This window comes from Leucoraja erinacea, chromosome 11 (assembly GCF_028641065.1).
Source record: "Leucoraja erinacea ecotype New England chromosome 11, Leri_hhj_1, whole genome shotgun sequence".
Lineage (NCBI taxonomy): Eukaryota > Metazoa > Chordata > Chondrichthyes > Rajiformes > Rajidae > Leucoraja > Leucoraja erinaceus.
The window spans coordinates 35,703,562-35,718,989 of record NC_073387.1 but is presented as its reverse complement, the minus strand read 5'-3'; the positions used below and the strand labels follow the sequence as shown (position 1 = coordinate 35,718,989).

The 15,428-nt window shown below is 45.1% G+C and overlaps 1 protein-coding gene across 2 annotated transcripts in view; it reads left to right on the top strand.

Annotated features, from left to right (window-relative positions):
- Positions 1–282: 282 nt before the first annotated feature.
- The window catches only part of slc26a2 (solute carrier family 26 member 2), a 30,137-nt gene continuing 14,991 nt past the window's right edge, over positions 283–15,428 (top strand). Inside the window, exons 1-2 of one of the 2 annotated variants that reach the window (XM_055643019.1) lie at positions 283–525; positions 1,926–2,069. The gene's annotated coding sequence lies outside the window, so the exon portion shown is untranslated. The remainder of the gene's footprint in view (positions 526–1,925; positions 2,070–15,428) is intronic. The other variant, XM_055643020.1, reaches the window with a different exon arrangement.

Here is a 15,428-nt window from a genome sequence, read left to right as displayed (position 1 = left end):
CTGAGCTGCTCCAGGTTTGGAGGGATATGGGCCAAATGCAGGCAGGTTGGATTAATGTAGCTGGGATATGATGACAAGGGCCTGTTTCCACATTGTATCACTCTTTTGACTATCATTCTAAGCAGTGCTGTCTTCACACAGTTCCACACTGTATCACTCTTTGATTATCATTCTAAGCAGCGCTGTCTTCCCACAGGTCCGCATGGAACGGTGGGAGTTGGCAACATATAATACTGACCAATCGGGGCCTTTCCCTTCTGGTGACGTTTCCTTCGCATCACGTGGCGGGGAGTTGACTCCGTCATCACGTGACCAATCACGGGCGCTGGGCAACGAGGCGGGCCACTGACGTTTGCAGCGACGTCCGGCGTTTCTGGCTCCGGCAGGCTACGTGGCCAATGGCAGACTGCTGCACTGGGAGAAATATTGCTACAATCTATCTGTATGTTTCACTTCACAGCTTCTATCCATCAGACTGCCGTTTTACTTACATTGTAGTCATTTCTCACAGGAATCCATCTGCAGGTGAGTGTTCTGCAGCTGAGATCAGTTCAATTAGGGGAAGTCAGGATGCCTCGGAGATTGTTTAATGGTTCAATGTTTCCACCTTATTAAAAGTTTTAATTGTTCTGACCTCTTTTAACCAACTATATTTTATGGGCTTTCTAACCTACAACTTCTGCAAAATAGATGGTGATTGCAGATAGACACAAAATGCTGGAGTAACTCAACGGGTCATTTACACATTGGTGATTGTAGGTATTGTCCCTCTGAAAGGAGAGGATCATTATTACGTGTAGGAAAGAACTGCAGATGTCGGTTTAAATCGAAGGTAGCCACAACATGCTGGAATAACTGCGGGTCAGGAGGCAGCATCTCTGGAGAGAAGGAATGGGTCGAGACCCTTCTTCAGACTGATGTCAGGTTGATGCTCTGACGAAATGACATTTAGCAATGTTAACATTAATCTTATCATTCATGGTGTCAGGTATGGTTAAATATTTTGGAAACGTTTGTCAAACATTAACGTTTCCTTCGGGAATCTGAACATGTTTTTGTAGTTGAATTTAAAGTTGCAACGGGACAAGCAGCGTCTGTGGAGAGCGGAACAGTTGACATGTTTTTTAGTGGATGAGTTTTCGAGTTGAGCGGTGGACGCATCCTTTCCGATTAGTTAAAACCAGTATTACCAGTTACGATTAATAACAACAGATTGTTGTATACACATACCATACATACTATTCATTAATTAATTGTTGAATTTAGAGCAGTATGGTCGCCCCAGACATAGAAATAAAAATGCTTTATATTCTTTATTTGATCCAATATATATGTTTGATGCAGTTGTGTTAACTATTTTTTTCAACAATGTAAACTGTTACAAGAGAAACACAGAAAGAAATCGTGTCCCTATTGTGAAAAAAATTCAGCTTCCAATTCCCTATCCTGCAAATTATTTTTTTTAGACTCACTTGCATTAACAGTACATTCCAGACCTCAAACAACTCGCTTAAAAAAAACGATTCCAGTCTATCGCCTAGTTCCAGATTGCCAATGTTTTCTCTTAAGTGGTAACACTCCTTCCTCATCGCTACAATTATCTCCTATAAGGTCTCTTTGTAAGATAATCTAGTTTTGTGTGAATACTTGTAAGTAATGGGGAATAATGGTCTACTGTTGTGCTACCCGTTTAAGTAATGTTAGTTACAGTTGTGGAGTATTGCTGCAAGCTGGGAGCAAGATTACATTTGCAAAAGGAATGGGCTTTCTATCCTTTACTTGATGGTAATATAAATGTTTTAAGCAATTGCGTTTTTTCAAAACAATGTAAACTGTTACAAGAGAAAAACAGTGGCCACAGCACAGAAAAAAAGGCATCAGGCACATCGTGTTTTTACTGTCCCTGTTATAAATGTGTTTGTTAGGCTTTTGTGTGTCGAAGGATATTGTTCCATATAATGGCTCAGATGTTGCTGCCAACATCAAAACGATGACACCCACTTGCACCAAAGAAAGATGTCCATAATGAAGTAACATTACGTACCTTCTGATGAGAACTTAATTCTGAGGTAAGTTCCATGAAATCTTTGTGGTCAGTAATAGTGACGACATTATGCACTCTGAGAATCCAATCACACGAAGACGTCTCATGCACTGGAATCCTGGAACTCTTTGAAAACAATTGCCTTTTGAGTGAGATTTTCATGATATTGCAGAAATCAAGCTAACATTTGGGATATTTGAGAATTCAGGATATAAACTAAATTGCCATCTTATTTTAAATTATACAACTTTGAAATAATTTATTCAGGGGAAATTATACTATCAGCTAATGGCTCTAGAGTGGTATTCTACGCATTAGGTTAGTGTTTTGTTTAAAGACTGTAATGGATCACTTGCAAAGGCTAGCATTTAGAAAATATGAGATGTGCAACCAAGAAATCCATGGAGCCACAGAAAGCCCAACAGGAAAATTGGTCTGGCCAAGGTTGGCAGGATAAATTAAAGTTAATTTAAAATCAAAGGGAGGTATTGTAAAGTTGCCAGAAAGATCTGAAGATTGGCACATTTCAGAGCTTAATGAAGGAAGTCAAAACATTTAATAAAGAAAAGGATATAAGTGCTGGAGTAACTCAGCAGGTCCGGCAGCATTCATGGAGAACATTGATTGGTGACTTTTCAGGTGATGACCCCTCTTCTGAATCCATGTTCTTCAAGGATGCTGCCTGACCCATTAAGTTACACCAGCACGTTGTTTTTTTTTGCATAAATTAGCATCTGCAGTCCCATATTTCTACATAAAATAAGGATGATGGACTATGAGAGTGGAGTAGCAACAAATATAACAACTGTAAGATCTAGAGATCTGTAAAAAGACAAAGAACAGTTGGAAAAAATGTGGGTCTGATATCAGACTTGAAATATTGTGTATTATGGGATAGTGGAAGGAAATGCAGAGAGGTTAAACAAATACTTGGTGTCTTAGAACATTCAGATCAGCACTAGGCCACCTGGAATCTACTCCGCCAGTCATGAAGATTATGGCTGTACTATCTTGGTTCTATTTCATTGCACCATTTGTCATATTTTTTGATTCTCAAAATGTCCTAGAATCTATGACTCACTTTTAAAAATACCCATGTCTTGGTTTCTTGGTTTCCTGGTCCTCCAAAATATTCCAAATGGAATTTAAACTGGATGTTTAATGTCTGAGCCGCTACAGTTCTTAAAATAGAGAATTCCAAAGATTCAACACCCTCTGAGTCTAGAAATGTACCCTCATCCCAGTCTTAGATAGCCTACAGTTATTCTGAATCTCTGGCCTTGTTCCTACATCCCTCCACCAGGACATCCTCCCTGCATTTAATCTGTCGGATCGTTTTAAGAATTTTGTAAATTTAAATGAGAGGCACCCTCTCCTAATGCTAAACTATTGAATTTAATGCCAGTCTACTCAATTTCCCCTTCGATTGCAAGTGTGTTGTCCATGGACTTGGGCTGGTGACTGTTTGCTGCCCTCGTAAGGTAAGTGCATTATATCTTGGATAAAGAGGCCAATAGTGTACTTCAATACTCCTGCACTGGTTCCCCACAGTCCCATACAATTGTTGTAGGACTTCCTTGCTTTTGTTTTTAAATCCTTTTGTGATAAACTGAATTTGTAGAAGAAAACACAAAACCCTACCAAAAATACTAGAGAATCTAATGTCTAGTGAGAAAGAAGCATTGAAAAAATATATATTAGTAGACGGGAAATAAAGTACTGTCAGAGTCGCTGAGACTAAAGGGCAATGGTTTGCCTGCTAGAATTTTGAAAATGTTGATGGATGTATTAGTTTTGTCTATCAAAATACCATGCATCCTGGAATGGTAAAGGAGATGGGAGATAGCTAACATGACCATACCATGTGAGAAAGGAGGAGAGAGTAAATGGGGAGCTATTAATCAGTTGGCCTGACATAAGTAGTTGGGAAAGTGCTGGAATTAGTTATTTGAACACCTCTCTGGCAGAAGGGATATGGAGTAACCAGTGGATGGATTGTAATTACATTTTGCGAAGGCTTTGATAAGGTCCTGCTCAGGAAGTTGTACAACAAAGTTTGTATGTGGAATGTGAGGTCATCGGCAGAACTAAATTGAACAATATTTTGTAGGCTGACGAGTTGGATACTGCAGGGATTGATGTTTTGGGTCCCTGTTCATAATCTGCTTCAGTATGGCTGAGGGGACCAAATATCAGCATTGGCATTTCTAATGATGCTAAATTAGATGCTAAACTCCCTACTTGCTATAGAAGGAGCTCAATGAAGCCAACTTGGTTCACCATTAGGGATGTTTGCTGTATGAGGAAGTTGTTAGTGGATTAGGGTTGTATTTGTGGAGTTTAGAAGATTGCTACAGGGTTTAACAGATTTGGTACAGGAAGAATGTTTTCCTTGGCGCAGATTTCTAGAAACAGGAGTCCCGCTAAGTTGAGTGTAAATCTTTAATATCAGAATGTGGTTGATTTTCGGAATTCTCCATCTTGGCACACTGCAGAGGCTCAATGGTTCACACTGGAGATCAATTAGACCTCTGTATGTTAAAGGAATGTTAAAGTATGGGAATTGTGCAGAAAAAAAAGGATCATGATCTCAATGAATCGCAGAGAAGGCTCAATGGATCAAATGGCCGATTCCAGTTGTTAATGTTAATGTTCAACACTTTTTTCAAGGAATTTTACGGTGTATAGATTAGAAGTTCTTGTCCATTTGGTATTTTCAAAAACATTTCCACCTGAAGTCTACAGATAGAAATATTTTTTTAAATAAATTGAAGCCTTCAATAACATACCACTTGGATGAGTGGTATACTATTGCAAGTAAATTCTAGATCAACCATTAACAACCTGTTCAAACACCACATTCTGACATTATATTTTTGCTATCATAACAAATGCAAGTTCCTGGCCCTAATGTTTAATGCATATCTTTAAGAAGTTACCATGTATACGCATTCACTCGTGTCATATCATTAGGCTATGGTGATGCCCAATTACCATTTCAATTATATGTGTGGTACCGAAAATCATAAACCTGTCAAACTAAGTGAGTGCAGTGCTTCCAATTATGGTTCAAAGCGGCTTTTGAAGTATCTAATTTATTTACCTAATTTAGGAAAAACTGAATTCTCAGCAGTTCGAGCAGAATCTATAGAGAGAGAGAAGCAATGTTAAAATTTCAGAGCTGATCACGTTTTATCAGATTTATGAACAGAATATATTGGTTCTGTGATCTCTTTGGTACCAACGGTGCATTCTAACCTAATGAGTGCTGTCTTTGCTTCAATTGCACATGTTAGGGAGATATTATCTGACTATATCATAACCTGGTTCAAATCTTGTAACATTTGCCTTTTCATGCTCTTTGCTATTGTTTTAAATTTGCTTGCATATCACCATTAATCACGCAAGCAATGATTGTTTTATTGCATCCATGGCAAGACATTTTCTAATATATTTTGATGAGATTTTTTACAATCTGAGCAATAATGTAAGTTATTGCCATGTTGTGGACCTGAATTGCAGTAGGTGGCAGTAACCTGTTTGGGTGCATTTTTCAGCTGCCCAATTGTACACTGGGAGGGTGATTCAGATTCAATTTTAATTGTCATTGTCAGTGTACAGTACAGAGACAATGAAATGCATTTAGCATCTCCCTGGAAGAGCGATGTGTGTGACTCTGAAGATGTGGGACCCATTTGAAACTGAATCTGCTATCTGTTTTTCTGGAAGTATCAGCATCATATCAGCATATTGATGAGGATACTGTTTGCTGATGGAAGGCATCGCCAGTAATACATTTCCCAGCTGCTGTCCCATCCAAAAGTTCCTAAAGCAGAAAGTAGTCAAAATTATTTTTCCGATACCGAGCAAATCTAGCTGCTTGTACTTGCATTAAAGGTGAAGTCGCATAGCCAGCACAGGCAACAGAGGCTGTTATGGATGCTGCAAAGTTTATTTCTGCAATGTGGGTAAATTATTATTTAATTACCAATGTAACCTTCCACAGAGGCAAACGGTTGGAACCGAGTAGCTGTGATCAATCATAGTTTATCCAATAATCGGGGTTTTAAGCAGTCCTTTTTATGTTAAAAGACGTTTGGTAAGTTGCTGTGTCAATACAACTGTCATAGCTTTGCTTTCAGTAAGTTACCTGATTAGTAATTCTATTGCTTGTGATCTAGAACTTTGATAGACAACTTGTGCCCATCAAAGTTCCTCGTCTTGCTGTCTAGAAAATGTGAGTTATCCGCGCATAGATTTCTGCCTTGGGGCTGGGTGAGGGACTGGCAGCTTGGCTTAGCTGGGAGAGAATTTGGTTTGAATCAGAAGATTGTGATCTCAAGATGGAGACATTGAATCTATATGTATTGAGGCTCTATTATACTGTCAAGTTCCATGACCTGAGCATCTGAAATGGCTGCTTGGATGGTTTAGGTACATTAGACCTTGTGACAGAGAACCCATTTGTTTGCCCCTTAACGTAAAATAACAAAAATTAATTAATTGTGCATCTAAAGAGTCGAGAATGTTTCATTTTCATATGCACAGAGAACGGAGCAATGAAATCCATGCTTGTCGCAGCTTCACGGGCACGTTAAAAAAACAACACAACAATAAATAAGTAAACAATAATACAATACATGATCAATTATACCAGATAACCAGACCATAACAGTGGAAGCCATAGTGCATAGTGCAACCCTGAAACAAAGTCCATAATAGTCCAGTGCTGAGGTAAGGTTGTGGTTAGGATTGTGCAGTGTGATTCAAATGCCTGATGGTTGATTTTGGAGGGCGGGGGTGGGCAATAAGAGCTGCTGCCTCACAGCGCTAGAGACCAGAGTTCGATCCCGACGCTGTCTGTGCAGAGTTTGTACGCTCTCCCATTGAATTACTCCAGCACTTTGTGTTCTACACAAGATTCCAGCATCTGCAGTTCCTCATGTCTGCATTGTGTTTCACACTTAACTAGCTTTGCAAACAATTCAACTGTATCATAACCAATGAGTTAAAACAGATGGGTGAGCTGACATGGATATTGTCATTGACATAGACACTAATATCTGACATGGCAAAGTTTTTTTTCCCCTCCCCTGTCCAGTTAACCTTCCAAATTCTCATAGATACATGGAGATTGGTGTCTAAATTGGGGGAAGTGGCCCATAGGCAAAACCAGTCTATCAGATTGTTGCTCAACATCAGAAACATACCTTTCAGGGAAAATCATACAGTCATAAGGGATAGGGGTTCAATTAGGCCATTCAGCCCATCAAGTCTACTCCTCCATTCAATTATGGCTGATCTAGCTCTCTCTCCTAACTCCATTCTCTTGCCTTCTCCCCATCACCTCTGACACCTGTACTAATCAAATATGCCAGCCCATTGCAATCATTGAGCGCATTCCGTCCCATTGGCTGGACTGATCCTTCAAAGATAGAAGTAGCCCACGGAGAGTTCAGTGATGATGCCAAATAGCCCTGGGAGAGTTCAGTGATGATGCCACGCCACGTGAAGTCTTGTGGCATTAGGTTAACTATGCACCTCCTGCCCTTCCTCAGCCAATTGATCACCTGCACAAAACACTTCCATACTTCCAAGTTATCAAAAATAGCCCAGAAGCAACACCATTGTTTGACCTGGTCAAGTCTTGAAGGACATGTTGCCACCATGTCAAGGCTCGCATTCAAAGACAAAAGTTGTAAACGTTCTGGCTCCCTTTGCTAGGCATTTGCATGGTTTGCATTGCATCACTTTTCCACCACTGGGTAAACTGCTCACTGACATTGCATCAAAAGTAGACCTGATACAGGAACAATATCAACTACATGACAAAATTTAGCAACATAATTCTTAATAGAGACAAGGACATCTGGATATGTAAGTTTGAATTTCACCAGTACAGCTGGTACTTAGTAATATACTTAGTAATTCAATATATAAAACGAACATCTAGAATCAATAAAGCGGACTTAAAACTACCAGATTATAATTGAAAACCTGTTTCATTAATGTCTTGAAGATTATAAAATCAGCTATCCTTGTGTGGTCTAGTCTTCAGGTGACCTTCAGACATTTGTTAAGAAACAGTTGGACAGGTGCATGGAATGGGGAGGTTTGGAGGGATATGGACCTGGCGCAGGCAGGTGGGACTAGTGTAGTTGACACACGTTGGCCGGTTTGGGCAAGTTAGGCCGAAGGCCTGTTTCCCCACTGTATCACTCTATGACTATTGCACTCCAGTGAAGTGCCAGAAACTATGTCAAGGGTGGTAGACAAGAATGAGGAAGAAAGAATCATTAAAAAAGGGAATCGTCAATTTACTGTGGGACTCACTCTGGCCATGGATGAGGCCCAGGACAGCAAGGTCGGATTCGGAATGGGAGGGGGGGTTGAAGTGCTGGGGATCAGGTTGGTTAGTGCGAACCGAGCGGAGGTATTGGGCGAAGTGATCGCAAGCCTATGTTTGGTCTCACCGATGTAGAGCAGCTGACGCCTAGAACAACGGATGCAATAGGTGAAGTTGGAGGAGGTGCAGGTGAACCTCTGTCTCACCAGGAAAGACTGCTTGGGTCCTTGGATGGTCAAGTGGGGAAGGTAAAGCGACACGTGTAGCATTTCCTGCAGTTGCAAGGGAAAGTACCAGGGGAGGGGGTTTGGGTAGGAAGGGACTAATTGACCAGGGAGTTTCGGAGGGAGCGGTCTCTGAGGATCGTCGAAAGGGGAGGAGATGGGAAGATGTGGCCAGTGGTGGGATCCCGTTGGAGGTGGCGAAAATGTTGGAGGATTAGCTGTTGTATGTGATGGCTGGTAGGGTGGAAGATGAGGACAAGGGGGACTCTGTCCTCGTTAGGAGTGGGAGGGATGGGGTTGAGAGTGGAGCTGCGGGATATAGAGGAGACCTTGGTGAAAGCCTCTTCTATAGTCGAAGAGGGGAACCCCTGTTCCCTAAAGAATGAGGACATCTCCGATGCCCTGGTTTGGACACCTCACCCTGGGCGCAGATGTGGCGTAGACGGAGGAATTGGGAGTAGGGGATAGATTCAGATTCAGATTCAGATTCAATTTAATTGTCATTGTCAGTGTACAGTACAGAGACAACGAAATGCATTTAGCATCTCCCTTGAAGAGCGACATAGCAAACGATTTGAATAAATAATAATAAGTGTCCGGGGGGGCGGGTGGTGATTGGCAGTCACCGAGGTACGTTGTTGAGTAGAGTGACAGCCGCCGGAAAGAAGCTGTTCCTCGACCTGCTGGTTCGGCAACGGAGAGACCTGTAGCGCCTCCCGGATGGTAGGAGGGTAAACAGTCCATGGTTGGGGTGAGAGCAGTCCTTGGCGATGCTGAGCGCCCTCCGCAGACAGCGCTTGCTTTGGACAGACTCAATGGAGGGGTGCGAGGAACCGGTGATGCGTTGGGCAATTTTCACCACCCTCTGCAATGCCTTCCGGTCGGAGACAGAGCAGTTGCCATACCATACTGTGATGCAGTTGGTAAGGATGCTCTCGATAGTGCAGCGGTAGAAGTTCACCAGGATCTGAGGAGACAGATGGACCTTCTTCAGTCTCCTCAGGAAGAAGAGACGCTGATGAGCCTTCTTGATCAGAGTAGAGGTATTGTGGGTCCAAGAGAGGTCATCGGAGATGTTGACTCCCAGGAACCTGAAGCTAGAAACACGTTCCACCTCCGTCCCGTTAATGTGGATGGGGGTGTGCGTGCCGCCTCTGGACTTCCTGAAGTCTACAATGAGCTCCTTGGTCTTCTTGGAGTTAAGGGCCAGGTTGTTGTCAGCGCACCATGCTGCTAAGTGCTGGACCTCCTCCCTGTAGGCCAGCTCATCGTTGTTGCTGATGAAGCCAATCACCGTTGTATCATCTGCATACTTGATGATGGTGTTAGTACCATGTACAGGTGTGCAGTCATAGGTGAAGAGGGAGTAGAGGAGGGGGCTCAGCACACAGCCCTGAGGAACGCTGGTGTTCAGGGTGAGGGTTGAAGAGGTGTGCTTGTCTAACCTCACAGACTGGGGTCTGTTGGTTAGAAAGTCCAGTATCCAGTTGCAGAGGGAGGGGTCGATGCCCAGGTTACCGAGTTTGGTGATCAGTTTTGATGGAATAATGGTGGTGAATGCTGAGCTGTAATCGATGAACAGCATTCTTACGTAAGTGTCTCTGTTGTCGAGGTGGGAGAGGGCGGAGTGAAGTGCCGTTGAGATGGCATCCTCCGTACTCCTGTTCTTGCGGTAGGCAAACTGATAGGGATCCAGTGTGGGGGGTAGGCAGCTTTTGAGGTGTGCCAGGACCAGCCTCTCGAAGCACTTGGTGATGATGGGGGTAAGTGCAACTGGGCGGAAGTCGTTGAGGCTTGCCGCAGTGGAGTGTTTTGGCACTGGCACGATGGAGGTGGCTTTAAGGCAAGTGGGGACAACTGCTTGGGCAAGTGACAGGTTGAAGATGTCAGTCCAGACGTCTGTCAGCTGCGCAGCACAGGCCCTGAGCACGCGCCCGGGGATGCCGTCAGGGCCAGCAGCCTTACGTGCATTAGTCCTACTCAGTGCCACGTACACGTCGTAGGGGGTGAGTGTGAGGGGTTGGTGATCGGCAGGTAGCACAGCCTTGATGGCTGTCTCTAGATTGTCCCTGTCGAAGCGGCCATAGAAGTGATTAAGCTCCTCAAGGAAGGAGGCGTCGCTGGATGTGGGGGTGATGTTGGAGGGTCTGTAGTCCGTGATGGCCTGGATGCCTTGCCACATGCGTCGGGGGTCGGAGTTGTTGTTGAAGTGCTCCTCAATCCTGAGCTTATGGCAGTGCTTGGCCTTCCTGATGCCCCTCTTCAGGTTAGCCCTGGATGAACTGTAGGCTCGAGCATCGCCTGACCTGAAAGCGGGTGTCCCGTGCTTTCAGCAGTAGCCTGACCTCGCTGTTCATCCATGGCTTCTGATTCGGGTATATGGTCACCTGTTTGAGGGAGGTGACACTATTGATGGTGGAGTTTATAAAGTCCAGAACAGAGGATGTGTAGGAATCAATGTCCGTGTGAGAGTCAAGGGTGGCCTGGGCTGCAAACGCCTTCCAGTCAGTGTTTCCAAAACACTGCTGAAGTGTGAAGTCCGCTTCCTCTGACCAGACTTTAACTGCCCTCACAGTTGGTTTAACCCGTCTGATGAGTGGGGAGTACTTAGGGAGCAGGAACAATGAGACGTGATCAGACTGACCAAGGTGGGGGAGGGGGATGGCTTTGTAAGCTTCAGCCATGTTGGTGTAGACTTTGTCCAGTGTCTTGTCTACTCTAGTGGGGAAGGATACATGTTGGTGGAATTTGGGGAGTACAGTCTTCAGGTTGGAGTGATTGAAGTCACCCGCAACAATGAAGGCTGCCTCGGGGTTGTGCGTCTGTTGTTTGCTAATGGCAGTATGCAGCTCTTTCATTGCAAGCTTGGCATTAGCATCAGGAGGGATATAGGCTGCAGTCACAACAGTAGAGGTGAACTCTCTGGGCAGATAGAACGGTCTGCATCTAACCAAGAGGAACTCAAGGTTAGCTGAGCAGTGACTCTCGATGATGGTGGAGTCCGTGCACCATGCTTTGTTTACATAAATGCACAGACCCCCCCCCCCCCTCTGGTCTTACCAGAGTCTGATGTCCTGTCCGCTCGGAGTAAATGACGCCCCGATAGCTGGATGGCGCTGTCAGGAACGTCAGTGTTGAGCCAAGTTTCAGTGAAGATCAAGATGTTGCAGTCCTTGATCCGGTTGTGGGAGGTGATCCTTAGCCGGAGTTCATCCATTTTGTTTGCCAGTGAGCGCACATTGGCGAGGAAAAGGCTAGGAATAGCTGCCCTGTGTGGGGCTAGCTCTAATCTGGCCTTTAACCCACCTCTGCGTCCCCGGCGGTGTTTTCGTACCCGTCGCCGTCTATTGGTGCTTCTGGTGGGCCGAGCTGGCTTGGTGCGCGCTGGTGTTCTGCCGCTCCGTTGCTCCACGTCTGCGTTACTCCGCAGGCGGTCTTCAGCCCCGCGGCTCTGCTGATGGTCTCCAGCCCCGGGGCTTACCTGGCGTTCTCCAGCTCCACGGGTCGGGTGGCGTTCTCCAGCTCCGGGGTGTTCTCCAGCTCCACGGGTCGGGTGGCGTTCTCCAGCTCCACGGGTCGGGTGGCGTTCTCCAGCTCCATGGGTCGGGTGGCGTTCTCCAGCTCCGGGGTGTTCTCCAGCTCCACGTGTCGGGTGGCGTTCTCCAGCTCCACGGGTCGGGTGGCGTTCTCCAGCTCTGGGACTCACCTGGCGTTCTCCAGCTCCGCGGGACGGTTGGGCTCCGGGGGTCGGGTGAGGACTGGGAGTCGGGCGAGGACCGGGGATCGGGCGAGGGCCGGGGGTCGGGTGAGGGCCGGGGGTCGGGCGAGGGCCGGGGGTCGGGCGAGGGCCGGGAGTCGGGCGAGGGCCGGGAGTCGGGCGAGGGCCGGGAGTCGGGCGAGGGCCGGGAGTCGGGCGAGGGCCGGGGATCCGGTGAGGACCGGGAGTCCGAGGACCGGGGATCCGGTGAGGACCGAGGGTCGGTTGCGCTCCGCGGGTCGGATGGCGGTCTCCAACCCCGCGACTCACCTGGCGGTCTCCAGTCGGGTGCTCTGTTGCTCTGATGAGCTCAGACGGAAGAGGGAGATCGTCCAAAAAGTTGTTGCAGCCGCAGGAACCGAAGTCCAGAAGTTCCTGTCGGCTGTACGAGATGAATACAAGACTGCTCCGAGTGAGCAGCCTTGAAGCAGGTAAGGGGATCGTCGCTATTTTTCCCATTCTAGGGAGACACAGGGCGTCGCGGTGTGCCCGCGCCGCCGCCATTTTGCTCCAATAGAGTCCTTGCAGGAAGCAGGTTGGGAAGAAGTGTAGTCCAGATAGCCATGGGAGTCAGTGGGTTTCTTCCACTTGGCTCCACTGTTCTACCTGAGGATTTTTTCAAATATTAATTTTAATTTTGTGAGGAAATATGCTTCCTGGCACCTGTCCAGAAGTCGCATTTTTTAACTGTCATCTTCTGGTTCCAGCCATTGCCCCCTCCCACCCAAGTCTGACGGCTTATACATGGCACGGTGGTGCGGTGGTAGAGTTGTTGCGTAATAGTGCCCGAGATCTGGGTTCTTTCCTGATTATGGGTGCTGTCTGTACGGAGTGTGCATGTTCCCTCTGTGCCCATGTGGGTTTTCCCTGGGTGCTCCGGTTTCCTTCCACACTCCAAAGACATAGAGGTATGTAGGCTAATTGGCTTTGGTAAAGGTTGTAAATTGTTTAGGATAGTGCTAATGAGCGAGAATCGCTGGCTGGCGTGGACTCAGTGGGATGAATGACCTGCTTCTAAACTAAACTACACATGCAGGGCTAGTGGATTTACTTCAGAATCACACTGGCACTTTTCAGCAAGATGGAACAGGCAAGGGTAAATTTATATTTTAACTCAGCGGCAAGTGCAGATTGCTGATCGCTAGCGGAAAGTCTGATCCATTATATTTTGTATATACACACTATTGTCACTTAAAGTGCCCCCTCATAATTTGGAATGATATATGTCTGTAATTAATAGTAATTTCCATATTACTTTTATTGCTTATGCTCCTTAATTACTCTGCCTGTTTGATGAATCGTAAAATCTGCATGGAAATCGGGCATGCTAATTAGGTCGAAAGCATTATGCAAAGAAAGTGTTAGCGCTGGGTATAAAAGTTACAACTGCTCTGCAGTGTCTGACTGGGAATTTGGCATGCCGTTTTGTATGGATGGGCATTACTCAAGAAAATCACTGTTTCTTTAAATCAGTGATAATTGTACAACAATCAGGATGTAATAACAATGTAATGGGTTGCTATAAGTCCAACATTCAGTGAACGGTACTAAATGTTCTTGGCTCAAAGCATTACAAAGTATTATTGGACTGTATTGACATTTTATCTGCAACCACAAGCACTTGGTAATGTGGGTACATGTCAGTCTTTCTGGCCAATATTTTGGCCAATGTTTCTGGCAATGTTTTACATCCTTATTTGTTTTCTTTTGGAGATTTAACAAGAGCACAAGAAACACAAGCAAATGGGAGCTAGAGTAGGTTATCACTGCCATCAAGCCTGCCCCACTTCTAAAATATGGTCATGGCTCATCTATGCTGGCCTGAATTCATCTTCTGTGCCATATCGCCATAGGATCTTAACCTTGACCTATTAAATATTTATCCAACTGCACTTTAAATACTTCTAATGACTCAACTTCATTAGCTGCTGTGGCAGAGAATTCCAGACACACATTACCCTCTGTGAGAAGAAATTCTGTGCCTCAGTTTTACATGACATAACCCTGATTTGTAGCTACATTGATGATAGACACAAAATGTTGGAGTAAGTCAGCAGGTCGAGCAGCGTCGCTGGAGAACAGGAATAGGTGACGTTTCAGGTCAGAACTTTTCTTCAAAGTGATCTGAAGAAGGGTTCTGACCTGAAACGTCGCCCATTCCGTCTCTCCAGGTATGCTGTGTTACCCGCTGAGTTACTCCAGCATTTTGTGTCTGTCTTCGGTATAAAGAAGCATCTGCAGTTCCTTCCTACACACCTGTAGTTATGATTCCTTGACTGAGACTCTCCCAATATGTAAAACAAAGATCCCACCATTTATACTGTCAAGCTCCTTTGTAATCTTATACATGTGTACCTGAGCAAATCTCATTTGGCTGATATCCCCCTAAACCTTTTTATTTCCATATGCTTGTCCATATGTCTTTTAAATATTGTAATTGATCCTGAGTCTACAACATCCTTTGGCTGCTAATTTCATATACTCATTCTTGGCAATGGCCTAGAAAGCACACCAATGCGTCTCCTTCTTTAGAAGGCTTAGGAAGTTTGGCATGTCCCCAACAACACTCACCAACTTCTACAGATGCGCCGTAGAATGCATTTTATCGGCATGGTTTGGAAACGACTCCAAGAACACAATTAATTGCAAAGTTGTGGACATAGCCCAGACCATCACTTAATCCAATCTCCTTTCTATTGACTCCGTCTGCTCTTCACACTGCCTCGGCAAGGCCACTAGCATAATCAAGAACCAGTCTCAGCTTGGTTACCCCTCTTATCTCCTCTCAAGCCAGAGAGTACAGAAGTGTGAAAACGACTACCTTCATACCTCATGGGCAGCACAGTGGCATAGCGGTAGAGTTGCTACCTTACAGCGCCAGAGACCTAGGTTTGATCCTGGCTACAGATGCTGACAGAGTTTGCACATTATCCCTCTGACCATGTGGCTCTGGTTTCCTCCACATTGCGGGTTTATAAGTTAATTGGCTTCTGTAAATTGTCCCTAGTGTGTAGGATAGAACTAGGGTATGGGTTGGTCGGCGCAGATTTGTTGGGC